This window comes from Petaurus breviceps, unplaced genomic scaffold (genome assembly GCF_028583685.1).
Source record: "Petaurus breviceps papuanus isolate PSGF00001 unplaced genomic scaffold, PetGlider_PUasm1.0 84, whole genome shotgun sequence".
Lineage (NCBI taxonomy): Eukaryota > Metazoa > Chordata > Mammalia > Diprotodontia > Petauridae > Petaurus > Petaurus breviceps.
Genome location: NW_027186645.1, coordinates 11,384,139 through 11,402,345, shown reverse-complemented (window position 1 = coordinate 11,402,345; position 18,207 = coordinate 11,384,139). Strand labels below are relative to the sequence as shown.

The following is an 18,207-nucleotide window of genomic DNA, read 5'->3' as shown; positions in this document are numbered from 1 at the left end:
TCAGGCCTAAATAATTTATATCAGGCTTCACTAAGCACGCATAAAGATAATAAAAACTTGGAAAAGAAATACTTAAATTAATGCAAATACTCCTTAACATATACAATCACAAAAAAAATGTTTTAAAAGGAAGTGAAATTAATTTTGTCAAGTCACTTGTTCCTTGAGTTCCCTACAATCTTTAGAATCAGAACTATCACTTGGGAAAAATCTCACGTTACTCACTAAAATATTCTGTTCTCTATATTAGTTTTCAAAATCAAATGTTTCTTATTACAAATACTTTTGCTAGATTACACTATGTAATAAAAAAAATCTTTCTTTTTACTGTATCATATAAACAGAATGATACTAAGTAGAAATTTTAACCTAAACCTTCCAAAGTAAGGCCAGTAGTTTTAGAAATGTGGTTAACTATAACATTTGCGCTTCTATTTTCTTTATCATCGCTCTCTCTCTCTTTTCATTTTTCATCTTATAACCAAACCAAAGTTCAAGAGCTATTCCTAAATCCTCATCCAAAATCTTTCACTCTGGTTAAAGGACAACCAGCACCAGGGTACCAAGTTAATATGGCATGGCCTATTTCCTCTTCAAAAAAAAAGCAAATTCTGAAAACCAAAGAAATGGAAATATCTTTTTCAAGTGATATTCTAATAAAATGTTTTCTTCCAGTTCTACCCTTTATGTCCCTCCCCCTGAAAAGCAAATCTGAAAGGTCAAGTTTCCCCCAAATTGGATATGATCAGTTGTAATCCCCTGGACAACTGTCAGCTCTGAGAAGAGTTGGTGGCTCTTTCTAGTGCAGAGAGATCTATTAGCAAGACATATCTGAGTGAGCTAAGGCACTGATTAAATATCATTCCTGAAAGTGTCAGAATAAACTAAAGAGGAAGAAATGCAGAGTTCTATCAAAAATGTATCTATAGCTACACAATAAAATTTAAAGGAACCTGTGGCATTTGCTAAATTGCAGGTACTATTTCGCTCAAGGATAAACTAAACTGTGCTTTAAAACAAAATGGAAACAATGAAGAATTCAATGTGCTTTGTTCTAAAGCAGTAATATGGAAATACTCATCTGAAAACTAAAAAGACATCCCCCCCATTTCCAGTCTCACACTTATATGTTATAAACATTTTCATATGAATATAAATTATTGAAGAATAATTTTTTAAACCCAAATCTCATTCCTTATAGAATAGATAGGCATAAAGATTTTTCCACTATTGTCAGGAACTTATGGGGAAACACATTAGCTAAGAATCATTTATGAGTTTACCCTAAATTAGCATTTTAGTAAACACATACCCTTGGGGTAAGACCAATTTCTCCAGACAACTAGGATCAGATCTAGAAAGATCTCTGCTCCTTTATGGAGTAAAAACTCCAGGGCACCTAAGAATAACCAAGGGATATAGAATCTGGTGCAACCTAGACATCACTGGTTTATGATCTCGAAAGCTAAGCAAAACAAGAGAGATAGCTAACACAGGTGCAGCACTCCAGGCATGCAGCTGTGCTATTTCTGACACCGCCAATTCAATTCTAACACCAGCAAACACTTATTTAGCACCTACTAGCTGCAAAGGTACAGTCTGTAACCCATGACTGGCCTCCCTGCACTTGCTGTCCACTTCTGTCACCATGACCATCGACACACAGGTGACTGGGGAGAGAGGAGAGTGAAGAGCACAAAACCAGTCTGGCCAGTGTGAGAAGCTAGGAACTTCCTATTAATCACACAATGGGTGCCTAGACTAATATTTTTCATGGACATAGATAGCGATTGTTAGCCAAACCTCTAGCATTTCAAACCATCCAAAAACAAATGGGGTTTTGCCTTGCCTTTTGTGGGAAAAAAATATGTAACTATCTGTTTATATTTGAAATACTCTGATGTATAGCTCTCAATATGAGGCATTTTTGGATTTTAAATGTAGTCCCTGAAATAAAGTTAAACATTACAGTAACAATATGGTATCACATTTAGACACAACATACAAGATTTATATGTTCCTTGAGCACAAAAATTGTGTCTTATCATGATACCTTGTCTACCAGTGCTTAACATAGTGTGTTGCATATGTTAGGAACTTAATATTATCTCATTTGATTGTCAGAACAACACTATGAAAGGTAGATTCCATTAAAATCTTTATTTTACAGATAAGAGAACTGAGGAAGAAAGGTCAAGTGAATTGTCTTGGGTTCTACAGTTAGTAAATAGCTGAAGCAGGATGTGAATTCAGGTTTTCATGATTCTGAGTTGAAATTTTATAGCTGCGGTGTTAATCTCAAATAGAAATAGGGGATACTACACTGTACAGAAAAATCCATGCGGGTCTCTTATTGATTTAATTTTTTAAATCTAATATTATCAAGATTTTATTGTATTTTTATGTGTTTTGTTAAATATTTCCCAACTTTCATCAGGTTTGGACAACACTCAGTAGTGTTGCTGGTTGCATGCAGTCTATGAGCTGCATGTTTGACACCTCTGCTTCATGCCACATAAATCCTTCCTTTTGAAAAAAAAAGTATAAAACGTATGAGTTTACATTCAACAGTAAATCTTATTAATTTTCACCTTCAAAGCTGCAAGCTTACCTGCAGGGATTAGTTCTTTATAGACAGTCATATAGAGAGTTTATAGAAGAAAAAACTTCCTTATATAAAGTAATGAGAAAGTTGGTCTATAAATTAATCCTAACTTTTATTTTCCAAATGATATTAAGAATGATATGAATTTCTAGTGAAGAAAAAGACCAGATACCTGACCATAAAGAAAGTCTATCAATCCTCCCTATATTTCATGTAAGTTCCATAATAATACCTTGCACATAGAGTCACTTAGTATTTATTAAATTAATTTATTCAACAAATATTTATTGCATGCCTTCTATGTATAGAACAATTCATGGTACATTATAAGTAGAAGAGAATCCAGATATGAATAATACACACCCTTTGCCTTCAGGGAGCTTACAAATTAGTATATGAGACAGTTAAGGTGGGAATGAGAAGTGTATAACAAAGAGAAACAAATCAAGTATGAGTAGAGTAGAGAGATATCACTTCTGTTGGAGTCTCACGTGTGGGCAAAAAAAGTTCATGGAAGAGGTGACACTGGGTGGTAGGGGGATGAGGGTCCCGCTGAAGGAACAGTACAAAGGTATTTAGGTGGAAGCATTTGGGGAATGTTCAAGGAAAGGTAAATTTTCCAGTGCAGCTAGAGTTTAGGATACATGCAGGGTACACCAGGGCAGATGGTCGTGGCAAGGCTGGAACAGTAAATTAGAGAGACATCACTGGTAGTCTTGAATGTTGGACTAAGAAGTTCAGGCTTTACTTTACAATAGTTATTGGAAGAGTTTTGAGTAGGAAAATTACATGATCAGAAAGGAGTTTTAGGAAGTATATTCTGGTGGCAATATGCAAGATAGATTAAGGCACTACAGATAAAGAGACAATCTATAAGCTGCTTGGCTTCATAGTCTTCCTCAACTTCCAAGGAGTAATTAAAATGATAAAAAATGTGTGGACACTTTGTTTCTTACCCCTTTAAAGAGGATGCAATGCCACACACTGAAGTCAACCAGAGTACCACATTCTCTTTAGTTCCTTAATGATAGACTATTAAGTGTACTTAAAATATTTATCTATTTATAATTCATGGGCAGAGAAGACAAGGTTAGGGATTTTTAAAATAACATTACCATTAATGCTTGGCTATACAGGTGAATGAAAGGAGAAGGGAGTTGCAAGAGGAAGGAAAGAGAGAAAGAAAGAGGAGGGGGGAAAGGAGAGGAAAAGGAAGAGGAGGATGAATTATGGTAAGATTTATCATTTCCTTCCCACTAAATCTATTTGGTAATTTTGGATAAAGTTGTTTGAGCTACACAATTTAAAGTGCTGATTCAAACTCAAGTATTTTTGAATGTTTAAAACACTCCAGTCCAAGAGGACACAAGAGTTGAATCAACAGCAAATAAGCAAACACCTGATAACTTTATTCCAATCCAAATAAGACAGCTGGATTTTAGGAATATCTCTAACAAAAAAATGATAGTTTGATTTTTAAAAGCCAACAAAATCTATAGAGAAAATTTGACAAGTGCTGGTAACTTCTATTGTGGCACTGGCAGAAATGAAGGTTTGTTCTCCCTCTACTGGCTTTGTATTTAAAATTATCAAGGGCTTTCTTAACATATGACATCAATGGTGATGTGGAAAGTAATACCACCCCATTCATAGTAACCTAATATGGCACTGCCATAATGAAGGCTCTTAAATATTTTTGTTAATGCCTAATTACTATAGTTAAGTATTTTAAATTTAAGAAACTATGCTGTCATTAGGATAGATAAAATTTTAACCTATAAATTGTAATTAACTTTTGAAATAAGCAATGCAATCTCTGTCTTAAACTGATGTAGTAGGATATTGTTCTATTTATCAAATGATGTAATTATTCATATAATTATGTGGCGTCTTTATTGCAAAAAAACCAAGTAATAAACAATTGGAAACTGTTACCTGCACACAGTATAATATAGATAGATTTATAAAGAAAAGAGTATACAAAGAAAACATCTCTAATTATCATGATGTTTATTCAGTTAGAAAATGGAATGCTTACAAAAAATACTAGTATTCTTTTTCACAAGAAAATTAGAAACTAAGGAGATAGATTTAAGAAGAAACAGTTTTATCACATTTCAAACTGAAAAATTATTTTTGTATATACTTATGAGTACACGTTACAATGTGTTAAAGTTGAAATAGCACACGGGGATCAACGTTTGAGATGAATTTTGTGCAAGATTACAGAAGTTTCCATGGCAAAAATTCCTTAAAAAAAAAGGAAAATTTTACTATGTTAGTTTCTAGAGATGCGCTACTTCCAACTTCCATGTCTCTATGACCACGTCATGAGCCATTTTACATCCTAAGCAGGAACTGCATTTGTGAAAAATGATAGTATGTATGTTTGTTCAAAATAAATTCACATATCAGGACACTAAATAAATTACTGAAGATATTTTTCAAAGAAAGAATGTTTACCATCTAGAAATGATTTGTTTACAAGATCACCTAACTTCTTTTTAATTCTGGAAGAGAAGTTATGATTACTAAAATTGATGATGATGATGAAAATGAAGATGGTGATTTATTTCAATCTACTAGTACGGGAAATGAAGAATTTCAGTCTACTGAGTAGTTCATTCTCCCTTCTGAAGAGATGACATCTGAACAAGACACCTCCATCTTGACCTGAGTTCTGGTCCCTTACCTTAAACTGTTTAGGGAATATAGCATTATACATTCAGAGTTTTAAGGCATTTTAGCAAACATCTAGTACAAAACCTTGTTCTAAAGATGAGGTAGGAGGCCCAGTATTATTCACTGATTTGCCTACAAGGACAAAGCTAACAATTGGTATGGCCAGGATGAAACCCAATCATTTAATCAACAAACATCTACTGAGTACCTACTATGTAGCAGGCACTGTGTTAAGTGCTGGAGATACAAAAAGAGGCAAAAAGTCCCTGCCCTCAAGAAGCTTACAATCTAATTGGAGAGATAATAATATACAAACATATACAAAGCAAGCTATGTGCAGGATAAACAGGAAGTAATTAACAGAGGAAAGGCACTAGATTTAAGAGATGTTGGGGAAAGCTTCCAGTAAAAGACTGAATTTTAGATGGGACTTAAAGGAAGCTAGGGGAATGAGTAGACAGAAATGAAAATGTTGCAGGCATGAGGTAACCAGAGAGGAAGCAGGTCATCTGACTACAAATCCAGCAGACTTTCCCATGTACTTCACATTCTACCTGAATATCCCAGGTTATCTTAAATTCAAAATATTACAAGAATAGCTGCTTATCCTCCACTTTAACTTCACTCTTTCTTTGTTGACAATTCTTTGGTGACATTACCACTTAGCTTCCCACTTTTAAATTTTTGGAGTTTCAATAGAATATTTCCTTTCTCCCCCACCTCCTATAAATAATAAATTACCAAGACCTGGGAAATTTTCCCTCTATCTCATCTGATCCCTCTCCTCTCTTTTTGTGGTAATCAATTACTTAATAAGTAGTTTGAACTCTTTTGCATGGCATTTAAAGGCATGGCATCCTATCCTTGTATCTCCCCATTATATGGCTAATGCTCTAGCAAACAGACTATTTTTCCACTTTTTATCCTTTTTTTATGTTGTGTTCCTTTTTATTGAAATACCTCCTCTTTCCCTATAAGAATAAAAGCTTCTTGATGGTAAGGACTGTTTTTAGTTTTTCTTTGTATTTCTAGTACTTAGCACAGTGCTTAGCATATATTAAGCCCTTAATACATGTTTACTGATTAACTGACTGGAAAAAACATAATTCAAATGGCATCTAAACTCATACTGCTATCTAAAGCCATGACTGACACCATTTCCCTTAGTCTCCCCTCTGAATACAGGACTGGAGGGCAGAGTACCAAATTACTCTCAAAGTTCTCCTATAGAGATGGCAGACACTGGAATTTCCACTCATTATATTCTGCTTCTGCTCCAGTATCTACTCTCAATTTCATAGAACAAGAAATTAGAAATGGAGCTTCTCTAGGAACCCTTTTTTTTTCTTCTTAAAGAGTTTTTGCCATAGAAACTTCTCTCCTCACTCTCACCCCCCATAGTTTTCCCTGACTCCTTTTGTGTGCTGTCTCTCTCTATTGGATTATAAACTCCTTGAGGGCAGGGGATGCTTTTCTTTCAACCAAATGTATCCCCAGTGCTTAGCACAGTAATTGGTATAGAGCAGGCACTTAATAAATGTTTATAGGTTTGGACTGAAGCCTACCCAGACAACTCATTTACCACTCCACCCCTACCACAGTAATAAACTGTTCCCCTCGGATCTTACACAGCAGCTTCTTCTGTTCTTCTTTAAAATACTTAATATACATTACTATTTATTATGGGAGCTCTTTCTCACCACATAGGAAGCTTAATCAGGATAAGGACCATGTTTTATTGAAACCATTTTTGCTATACTACTTAACAGTGTTTTGTACACACATCATACTTCAAAAATGTTCTCTCATTAATTAAATTGAATTGATAAATAAAATGTTTCACTTATCACTAGTGTTTGGCAGCATATAACTTTATTTCCTTTATTACCTTAATAATGTACTTCACAACCTCACTGGGTCAACTAACTTCTTCTCGAGTTGCTAAAAAAAAAAAAAAACATCACCTAGGAATCTTCTGGTGACTGAGTTATTCTGGCAAAATTTTATAGTATCAAGAGTAAAGGGCTTAGAGATAGAAGATCTTGATTTGAATTCTGGGATAACAGATTCATGAATCCATGGGCCAATAAGTGAATTTCTCCCAGTTTCTTCAACAGTAGAATGTAGATTTCAACTGCTCACCCTCACATGACTATAAAAAGGAAGTGCTTTGTAAAACCTGAATTCCCAAATTTATGTGTACTCATGATTAACATTAAAGCCTTATACAGTTACCCCTTTCACACACTGACTTTCCCCATCATTGTTTCTATATATCACCAGTGGGCATTAGAAATTACATGGAAATTTTGGGGGAGTTTTGCAGAAGCCACAGATTATATGCAAAGGTCATCAGACGATATAGAGCCTGTGACCAAATAATCCAAATGTTACAATAAGGTACTATAAACACCCCATAAAAGAAAAAGAAAAAAAAATTAGACTTCTCCTCAGGTACAAAGGGAGGGCCAAAACATTTTACAGGAATTTTCCAGATAGTGGGCAGTAACATGCCCCTAACTCCTGTCATGTGAAAGGGATAACTGTATAATTATTACTATTTTCCCTGACTTAGAAGACTGCACTGCTCATAACTTACCATTAACCTTCTTCACTTGTTGTTTTACAAACAAGCTTATAAACTAACCCAGTGATGCTTTTGATAGTCATGTCTCTTCATTTGTTGAGTCAGATATCTGCTGACTAAGGCCCATTTTGAGAATTTTTTGCTGTCTTTGATTTGGCAGTTAACTTATACTGCTTAAATTTTTGGATGAAATTATTATAGTTGGTGATGGTCAAGTTCTGTTGCACATTTCTCATTTTTAGTTTTAATTAGTATTTGTTTAAATTATTCATGGTTAAGTTTGTAGCAGATATATATTAAATAAAGGTATTCCCAACTGTGATGGAGATCTAGCTCAAAGTCCAGACTGAGGAGATATTCCATGTGAATAGCGAGACACCACATTGTTTCAAATCTCAAACCACTGAAAAGGCTCCTGGAAGACACATGACATTATTCAAAGAAATTCAGTCTGACCACCTACATAGAAAGATCAAATGGATGATTCATAGCTATTGCTCAGGTTTCAAAATGCATGTGCAAGGACACTTTACTGAATTTGTCTAGTAGCATGTATATCTGGGAAGAACAGAGGGACAAAGAGTAAGGTTCAGAGTATAATAAGAAAATCAGCAGGATTGATTTTAGGAAACTGCAGAGCTCTTTTACTAACTTGAAGTTTCCCATTACAGAAAGATCCATTATTTAAATCCTAACATTTTATAAGTGTTCTTAAATGGTAACAAGATAAGAAAAAATTAAAAGTTATTAGAAAGATGGCAAAGGAGAGGATCATGATGAACCTGACACATATGATCAACAAAGACCATAAGAGAAGAACATGAGTAAAGGTGTCATCAAGGAATTATATGAAAAGAAGAGAAGATGAGCTGGCATATGGCACCTCAGTAAAAGGACAACTTGATAGAGAGCTGGAGCACTCTATTATGATTCTTTTTAGGTCATGAGAAAGCAAGGGGGTCTCCAGCATGTTGGGTTGACTCCTGCTGTGAAATTTTAGAAGGTCATGTACAAGAGTGGCACAAGTTGGGCAGGAATAGATTTCTTGAGATCTTTGCTATTAAGAGGCAATTCTCAAATCAATGAGTTCATGGTTCTATTTTGATATATTTGTTGCTGTTGCTGTTATCACGATTATTACACACTCTATCCCAACAGGCCCATGATTTTCCAGGGAGGTAGGTCGTATGAGAACTTGTGCTCTGGTGGCATAATATTAGATAACTCAGTGTCCCCACCTATATGTGATAAGACACAAGAGACGTGAGTCTAATAAAAAAATATCAAAATGAAATAAGTCACAGGAAAGACTTGTGTTAGTAATAGCCTTTGTCAATTTTGCTCACCTTATAAAGTTTGTGGCAAAGTTCACTCTTAGAAAATTGTCATTGCTTATGTATTTTAGCAAAGAAATTACTCTGCTATTTTCATCATTTTTAAGTAATGTCTCAGTATTCTAATATTTGATTTTCATAGTAGAATAGCAAATTTTATTTTAGTTTCACCTATATGTTATAAACCCCAATTATTCCAGTAATATTTACTATTAATTCATCATATAAATAATTTCAAAGTTTTGAATATCAATTTACATATTTAGAGATGGTTTATATTTTTCCTTCCTTTCACACATAAAATTTATAAACTATAGTTTATCAGATGATATCAAATATTTCTATTTGGATTCAGTGGTCTTCTCTCTTTCTGTGTCTCCGTGTCTATCTCTCTGTCTGTTTTTGTCTCTCTCCTCCATCTATTCTACTCCCTCTCTCCCCCTTCCCCAGCCCTAAAGTATGAAAAAAAAAATTAACATTGCAGTGGGGAGGTCGATCAGAAGTGATCAAACTCATATTGTTCCCACTCATCCACATACTGAGAATATAGGGCATGAAGCTTTGTCAGAAAGTGGGAACTTTCCATGCAACCGGATATTATGTACACTTACTCAATGACACTGGGAACTCCAGATTGGTCCCAGTAACTCAGGTTATATGGAAAATGATTAGTGGCTCATACTTAGGAGAAATGAGCTCTTGTCAGAGAAATTCCTTCCCTCCAATTTTCAAGGTACAGAAAGTGCTTAAAAAAAGTCCCAAGGGACACAGTCATTTCCAAAGCTCCTTTTATAGAGTACAGAAAAGGGAAGTTCCTTGACAAGAATCCATTTCCCCTGATTTTCAGTCACCAGACTGGAGCTCATTGTGTCAATCCGGTCCCAGTTCAGTTGATCCTGATCATCTCTGCTAAACCAAAAATAAAAATATCAATAAATGACTCTCCATAATGATCCTAAGTTTACTTGAGAGTTAGAACTAATTTCCCATCAAAAGATAAGGCTTTGAGTCTTATAAAACTGGTTTAAAATATTATTGAGGCAAAAACTATTTCTTTGAGGACTAGTTTTCTCTGTTTTCATTTAGTTTCAACTAAACAGCTTAATTGCACAATGAAACAAAACTTGGAAAATTATATGATAAAATGTAAATGATTCTTCAAGTATCTATACACTGCTACCCTGGATTTCACATAATATTGAATCACATATAAAAACAGCACATCTTAATGATTCGAAAACAGAATAGTAAAAAACAAGTTATAAAAAATAAGGGAGGCAACATACTACAGTGAACAGGGGCTAGACTTGGTATGGAGCAGACCTGGGTTCAAGTCCTACTGCTGAAACATACTGTGTGACCATGGACAAGGCTATAAATGCGTAAGTGTTGAGACAAATCTCTTACAGGTTAAGTTGTCAGTCAACATAAATAGAAAGAGCTTCCCCTCAGGACTTCCCCACCATGGTGAAATCAGAGCTGGATACAAACTCCTCTTCCATTCCCCACCCTCCTCCCACCTCAACCAAAATGAAAGTACATTGTAAGGGTATAAACTAATACAGCTCCATATACATTTTTCAAATATCACAATAGGAACTATTCTTTTCTTATAGCATTGACACTTCAAGTTCATTTTAACACAGACTTCAATATAATTTTCAAGACTGCTATAAGCAAATACAGTAGTTTCACAAGAATTAATTGATAGTAATGATAAACATTTTTAATTACTACATCATTTCTCAAATGCTAGTAAATGTGTACAAATAACAAAGAGATACTAACTGAAACATTTGTGTTTTGACAGAGAAAGCTGAATATTTAAAAACATGTAAAATACATCTACCTATATTCACACTGCTAATTTTGTGCAGATGATTTGCTATAAGCAAATATCCTTATGGAAAACTGTGCTGATATCTTAGAAATATTACAAAATGGAATACCGGGAGAATCATGCATAAGAAACTTTCTCATCTTCATTTGCATTAGCAGACATTAGTATGTTTACATTGCTAAGAATTTAAAGTAGTATTCTGGCTATGAATAAATGTACTATTGTCTGTCAAAATATTCCACTGACAAGGATAGAAAATGATACTCATCTTTCATAGACAGGCCCTTATTTTTAAACTGAACACATTTGGGAAATACTGGCCTTAGATACAAAAAAATGTCAAAGTTAACAAACCAAGGTTCACACCTTGGAAGAATTAACCAAGAACCATGCCATCAAAATTTAAAGCCATTTACACATGCCCTGTGAGAATGAAAAACCACAAAGTTCTCACACACTTCAAGATTTCATGCCTATAAAAACTTCAAGTGGCCTTGGTTACTAATCCTAATGAAAAAAAAATCCTTTTTTGGTTAACAGTTCAATCTAGAGAAATAGAGTATTTTGAAAAGAAGAATATCATTTATACTTTGTTGAACTATACCTCTCCCCAATTTATCCTTTAAACATTACTACCTCTTACCAGTAGGCAGCACTGTTACCTCTTTTTACCTCTTACCAATGTTAATGTTATACAATGCCATCTGCAACTTATTACACATTATCTGACCTTTTCTTGCATTCTAGCCTCATTATTTTTGCTTCATACTATTTATCTCACAGATTTTCTTTTTTTCCTAAAAGCAAAATTAGAGCTAACATTTATTTGTTTGGTATGTTAAGCATTGGATGCAAAAATAAAAAAGAAGAAATGGGATGGTGCTGGGGGTGGGGGAGAGGATTAAAGGGGTTATCATCTTGTAATTTGATAGCTTGTTGTTTTATATTTTAAAAGAGGCTGGGATGATATATGATGAGAAAGTCATTTGACTAAATGAGTTCAGTCTTTAAAAAAGGTTTTTCTTATGTTTCAAGAAGAAATAGTTCATGTAGAATATTTATTCAACATGAAAACAGAATTTAGAATATATAAAGACTAACACCCATCATATCATAACACTGAATCTTCTTCTTTACGAATTATGTTTGTTTACTCCACTAGGAAGAAACAGAGAAATAGTTCCCCGTTAAAACCAAAACACTCAGCCCATCAAAAAGCATATGCAAAAATTTCAGGAGGGGGTTAGCTTTCCCCTAAAACTTCCCACAAAAACAATGCATCTTCCACATCTTAGTAGCACTCCACCCGACCACATGAGATTCTATCCTACTTTAAAACTAAAATTATAATTTTCTACTTCATCAAAAAGCAGTGAAACGTAAAATGGGCCAACATCAAAATATAACAAGGAAAGGAAGATAAATTAAGAGAAATTCATTGGTTTTTTCACTAACTAATCAGAGATATACCGAAAAGGACCTTTTAAGTTTAATGATACCTGCTCATTAAATGATGCTAAACACTGAAATACCACGAACAGCAGGGAATTTCAGTTTACATTAGAGAAAAAAAATAAAAGGGTAAAAATGACTGAAGTTGGTCATTTCAAGCTGATAGGGCACTTCAAATGAATAACAGAAGAATAAAAGAGACACTCTAGGTTAAATTAGGTTCTCCTATTCCTTTTCTTGAAAGTGCTCAACTTCACAAATTTTATTTGAATTAACTAACCTGCTAAAATCAAAGATTTGAATAGGGGTAAAGTTAAACAAGCAACCACATTTCACAGTAGTTTACCCATTATATAACAGATGAAATCCTAATATTAAAAAGGATTTTATTTTCTTAAATGCATATGTGCTCTGCAATCAAGTAAACAATGCAATTTCATACCTAAGGGGAAAAAATGAGCCAAAATTAGGCACACTTAAAATGGAAACTAAAGAAGATTTATTTGTAGTCATTTTGCTTAATATGTAAACGGACATTTTTTCTATTAAAAATTAACAATCATATTTTGTGCCATTTTAATAAAAGAATGTAATTTCATTGTCATCCTGATTATTTTTCATACACAAATTATATACATATTACACACATGTATACACTCACAGATAGCTTTCTCCCAAATACATTTCATACAATGTTTTAAAAATTGAATGAGCTTTTATTTCTCTTCATCATAAAGAATACACAGCTTCTGGAAGGATATCGGCAAGCAGAATGTGACATAATTCTCCATTTTCTCATTTACAAAAGCCAACCATGATTATTTCTCCAGTTTTTATAAAACTAGTTGAGTTGCTACAATCGTAAACAAAATTCTGAAGAGGTCATTTTTTTTTGGTGGATTTCATTTAATGAATTTATTTCCTCTTATAGTACCTTTCTCTCTCACCTTCATTCCAGGTAACTACACTCACAGAAAAAGGCAAAGTGGTAAAAATAATCCATGTTAAACTGTTGGTGACTATTACCTTTTCTGGCAGCATATACACTCTAGAAAAGATAGGAGAGGGGTGGGAAGTGACAGAAAGTAATGCTTAACTGAAGGAAAGAATAGTTAAATGATGGAAATAGGGGATATATTCATGTCTAGTCAGGAATCCACTATCCAGGGTCCCCTAAGGACTTTGCACTGTCACACCTTCTTGAAAAGCACCAGTTCTTTCAGTCACCCTGGGTAATATTTTTCTTAAACATTTTTTACAGAATTTTTTTTTAACAGGAGTTGAATTTAGTGCTTATCTGAATTAGGACTTTGGAAGGCATTATTTATAGAAAAATTAGAATCACAAAATTTCAAAGGTAAATGAAACTAATTTAGGCTAATCTGCATAATACATGCACCTCCTTTACTATATCCCTGACAATTTGTTACCTACTTGAAATGGCAGGCGAAATGGGGAACTCACTAACATCTAAGGTAGTCAGCTCCATGTTTTGGACACTTCTAATTTTTTTTGCATTAGACCAAAATCATCATCCTTTTGGCTCTAATTCACATCTGTAGTCCTAGGTTCTGTTCTTTATAGCTACACAGAATTTCCAATCTCTTTCACAGGACAGTAATTCGAATATTTGAAGTCAATGATCATGCCCCCTTCTAAAGCTTCTCTTGTTTGATGTCATCATAGATATCAAAATGTTGAGGATGATTAAAAGAAAGGACAAGTTAAATGGTGCTCTTTACCTGGTTTGGAGTGGATTCAATCAATCAATAAACATTTATCATTAAAGAATTCTTTGTACATACATGGAATTGTTGCCTGAGGTCAAAAGGTATATAAAATTTAAAAGGCAAGAATAATACCATCTATAAATGAATAAGGAAAACTCTCCTTGGCATTATGTGTTTCAGTTTCCTAATTTATAAAATGTGAAGACTAGATGGCCTCTGTCTCTTCTAGTTCTATATCTATGATCCAACGATTCTATTTGAAGATATTGTTACAGAATCAGAGATGGTAGTAATCACCTAGTCCCAGCCATGGCAGTAGGTAAGTCATTCAGGATAGATAGAAGTTCTTGAAATTCCCTAGAGATGGAGGCTTCTAATAGTCCTAGATAGTTGAAAGACAGTTATACCACCTTGGGATACAAGGAATTCTTTCCTATATCTAAACTAAACCCCTCCTAATTAAGTTTCAGTCTAGTTCAGTTGCATTATAGAACAATAATAAGAAATGATTAAGAATAAGCTTTGTAATTTTAAAAACAATTTTAAAATCTCTCCCCATCTAGGTAAAACACATCCAGTTCATGTAACGATTTCTCATATGAACTATTCACTATCTAAAAATTTTTGTCATTCTTTTGGCCCTTTCCCTGATTTTTTCTATCTCCTTTCAAAGTCCAATGAATGATTGGATAGTCTAAGAAGAGACTTTTAAAAAAATCAGCCAACAGATTGCTTTTCAATCTTACATATTACACCCTAAAACCATGTCTTTGTGAAGAAAGTACTGGAATATGATGGGTATGGTTTTAAAAATACTACAGGGTCTTTATGTGGCTTCCTATCCTCCCCCCCCCCTTTTCAATCATTCATAAAGTAATCTAATCTCTCCGGATCCTCTTTCCAAAACTAGAGGATACAAAGGAAATCTACATGTTACTAACTCATCTATCCAAATCTCAAACCAGAATCTTTAAACACAATAGGTATTCACTCATTAATCTAAGGTTATTTATCACAATAAAGCAAATGAATTGTCTATACCTTCATGTTCCTGGACTACCAAACAGTTGTTTTTTGCTTTTTTTTTTTTTTTTACTCTCAGATGATAAAGCTACATATTATAAGGCTTGCCAGACAGAACCACAAAAGATCAGGAGCGAATACACAGAAGAGGTAAGAACTATACACTCACTGAAAATGGATTCCTCAGATACTCAGTCCTTGTTTCAGTAACAAAGATTATCAAACATAAGAGTTCATACAGTGGAGTGGATCTTCCTTTCCATTCCCTGAAGAGAGCAATATATGGCTTCTCTTTCTGCTAGCAGCTGTTCTAAATCTTTCTCAACAGTCCCTAAGGCCACATTCCCATCCCATTTCTCACTGTCTAAGTAGATAACCCTATCTCTTTCTTTACAAGAAGACTGAGACTAGTGGGCTTGGGTCCCCTTCCTTACCACCACCCATCTGCTCAGTTTCACTTGACTTTTCTCATCTGCTCAGAATTTTTCTTCATCTTCAGCTCTTGTATTCTTCTCCTCCTTCCCTCTAGGTTTAGAGGTATCTCTCCTCCCTTCTATGGCTAATTTTTCTAGCTGTGATTTTAGTCCTTTCCTCTCCTGTTTCTTCCAGTACCTTGCTATATCTCTTCTGTACTGGCTCCTTATCTTCTACTCAGACATACTAGTTTCCCTCACACTTCAATGTATCAGTAAGAGGAAAGGGAGGGCAAATAAACTACCACCGCTATTTCAACCCCCCTCTCCTCAGATCATTTTTCTTGTTTCCAGCCCATCACACAGTCATCTCTACCATCTACTTGTCCAGGACCACAAACTCTGAGACTGGGAATGTCAGTGGCCCTTATTCTACCAATCTCAGTCCTACACTCAGTCCAGTCATCGTTATGGGAAGCAGTTCTTGTGGAGATGCTGCTTGGCAATTGCTTCTGCAGGTGGTAAAGTCACAAACTTAAGACTCAGAAAAGAAAGTTCTAGCCCCCAAAGGCCTTGGCATGGCCAAGGGGTTAAATATAAAAAACTGATGATTTTTCTTTGACAAATGACAATAAAGATGATACGTTATCATTTGCTTTGCCACTGCACCCTGAAGACTATCTGATTTGCAGGCGAAACCATCTATGTATGCTGTCTCCCTCATTAGAGAGTGAGCTTACTGAGAGCAGGGAATTTCTTAATTTTCAAATTGTATAACCAACAGTTAATTAGCACAATACTTTGTACATAATAAGTGATTTGCTTTTCCATTTATTTAATTTATTTGATCTGAGATCTCATTGTCTTATAATCCTTTTCAATGAATATTGCAGAATGCAATTTCTCCACAACTTTTTACTTTGTGCAATCCTTTCACATATTTTTTCCCCAAAGATCTTCCATATGGGAATTATATGAGAACGCCTTTTAATTTTTTGAATAGTTTCTCTAAAAAAATGCAGTAGACTGTCAAGTCCATTGTATATTCAACATATTTTATTACTGATATTCCTGTTTCTGATACATATCCTTGATTAGGCTGATTATTTCTTATTTTCAAGTTGTAAAACATCCACCATGAGTCTTTCTTTGATTTTTTATATCACCTTTAATTTTTATTCTTCTGAGGTCATGGATCAGTTCTATTCAATCCAATTCCATTTTATGCAAATATGTTTTATGTGTTAGATGCTACATATTAAAAGACAAAAGCAAAAAAAATACATTACAATTCCTATCGATGCTACTGCAGCAATAATTCTGGAAACAGAGTACCGTAAGAATCAGAAGGGACTTCAGGGGCTACCTACCTAGCCTAACTCACATATGAATCTTAATCCCTCCCTACAACATTTCTTAGGATAAACCATTCTGTTTTTTGGTATTTCTAATTATTAGGAATATTTTCCTTACAAAGGCCTAAATTAGCAGTTTCTGGCCACCACTTCCCTTAGTTTTGATTCTGTGTATTTAACCTTGAAAGGAAAAATTCTTGAAGCTCCATTTACCTCCTAACCCCAAGTCTTTTCTAGGTTGACACATATTCATTTCCTTCAGTCATTTCTCACATTTCATGAACTTGAGGCCCTTATGCATTCTAGTTGCCCTCCTTTAGACATTTTTCAATCAATGTAAACAACAGTCTTTCAAAAAGGGCAAAAATTGGAAGAATGATGACCTTGAGGTGTTAAGCTGAGAGACAGGAAGCCTGAATTCAAATCTGAGATCTGACATTTATTCCTGTGCAAGCTCAGGTAAATCATTAAACCTCTCTGGTCCTCAGTTTCCTTATCTATAAAATGTGGAAGCTTGTCTCTAAGGTCCCTTCCAACTCTATGTTTATGATTCCTAAAATATAACTAAGTGCTCAAAGTATGCAAGCAGTACTCAAAACAAGAAACACAAACTATCAATAGCTACATGGGAAATATCATAAATATGTGAACATATATTCATGTATAAATAGATAAATTATATTATAAATCACTAATAATCAGACAAATATTCAGACTTCACACATTATGCAAGTAAAGAGAATTGGATGGGATAGACAGACACATTAATTCACTGCTGATTTAGTTGTGAATTTCTTCAACTGTTCTAGAAAAGAATTTGGTATTATAGAAAAGTTACTAAATTATTCATGCCCTTTGACCCAAATATTCAACCACAGGAATCAGATTCTAATTAGGTTACAAGACAATTTTAATCAAATGTGCAGATGGCAAAATAAAGGCTATTTACCAAAATGTTTGGAGTAACATGTTTAATAACAAGAAAAAAGAATGAAAATGTGTCCAACGATTGAGAATTAACTGTACAAATTATAATACATAACTGAAGAAGACAAATAATGTCCTGATTTGGGGGGAGGGGAGAAAGAAGGAAAGAGGACAGAACCTGAACATTACAGACCAGTGAGTTTTATTTTATTTCTGGAAATTTTCTAGAACACATTAAGTGGGTATCTGTGAAGATCTA

At 34.3% G+C, this 18,207-nt stretch overlaps 1 protein-coding gene across 5 annotated transcripts in view; it reads right to left on the bottom strand.

The window, feature by feature from the left end:
* FOXP2 (forkhead box P2) overlaps window positions 1-18,207 on the bottom strand; it is a 700,229-nt gene that overhangs the window by 310,132 nt on the left and 371,890 nt on the right. The gene's annotated exons all lie outside the window — the stretch shown is intronic.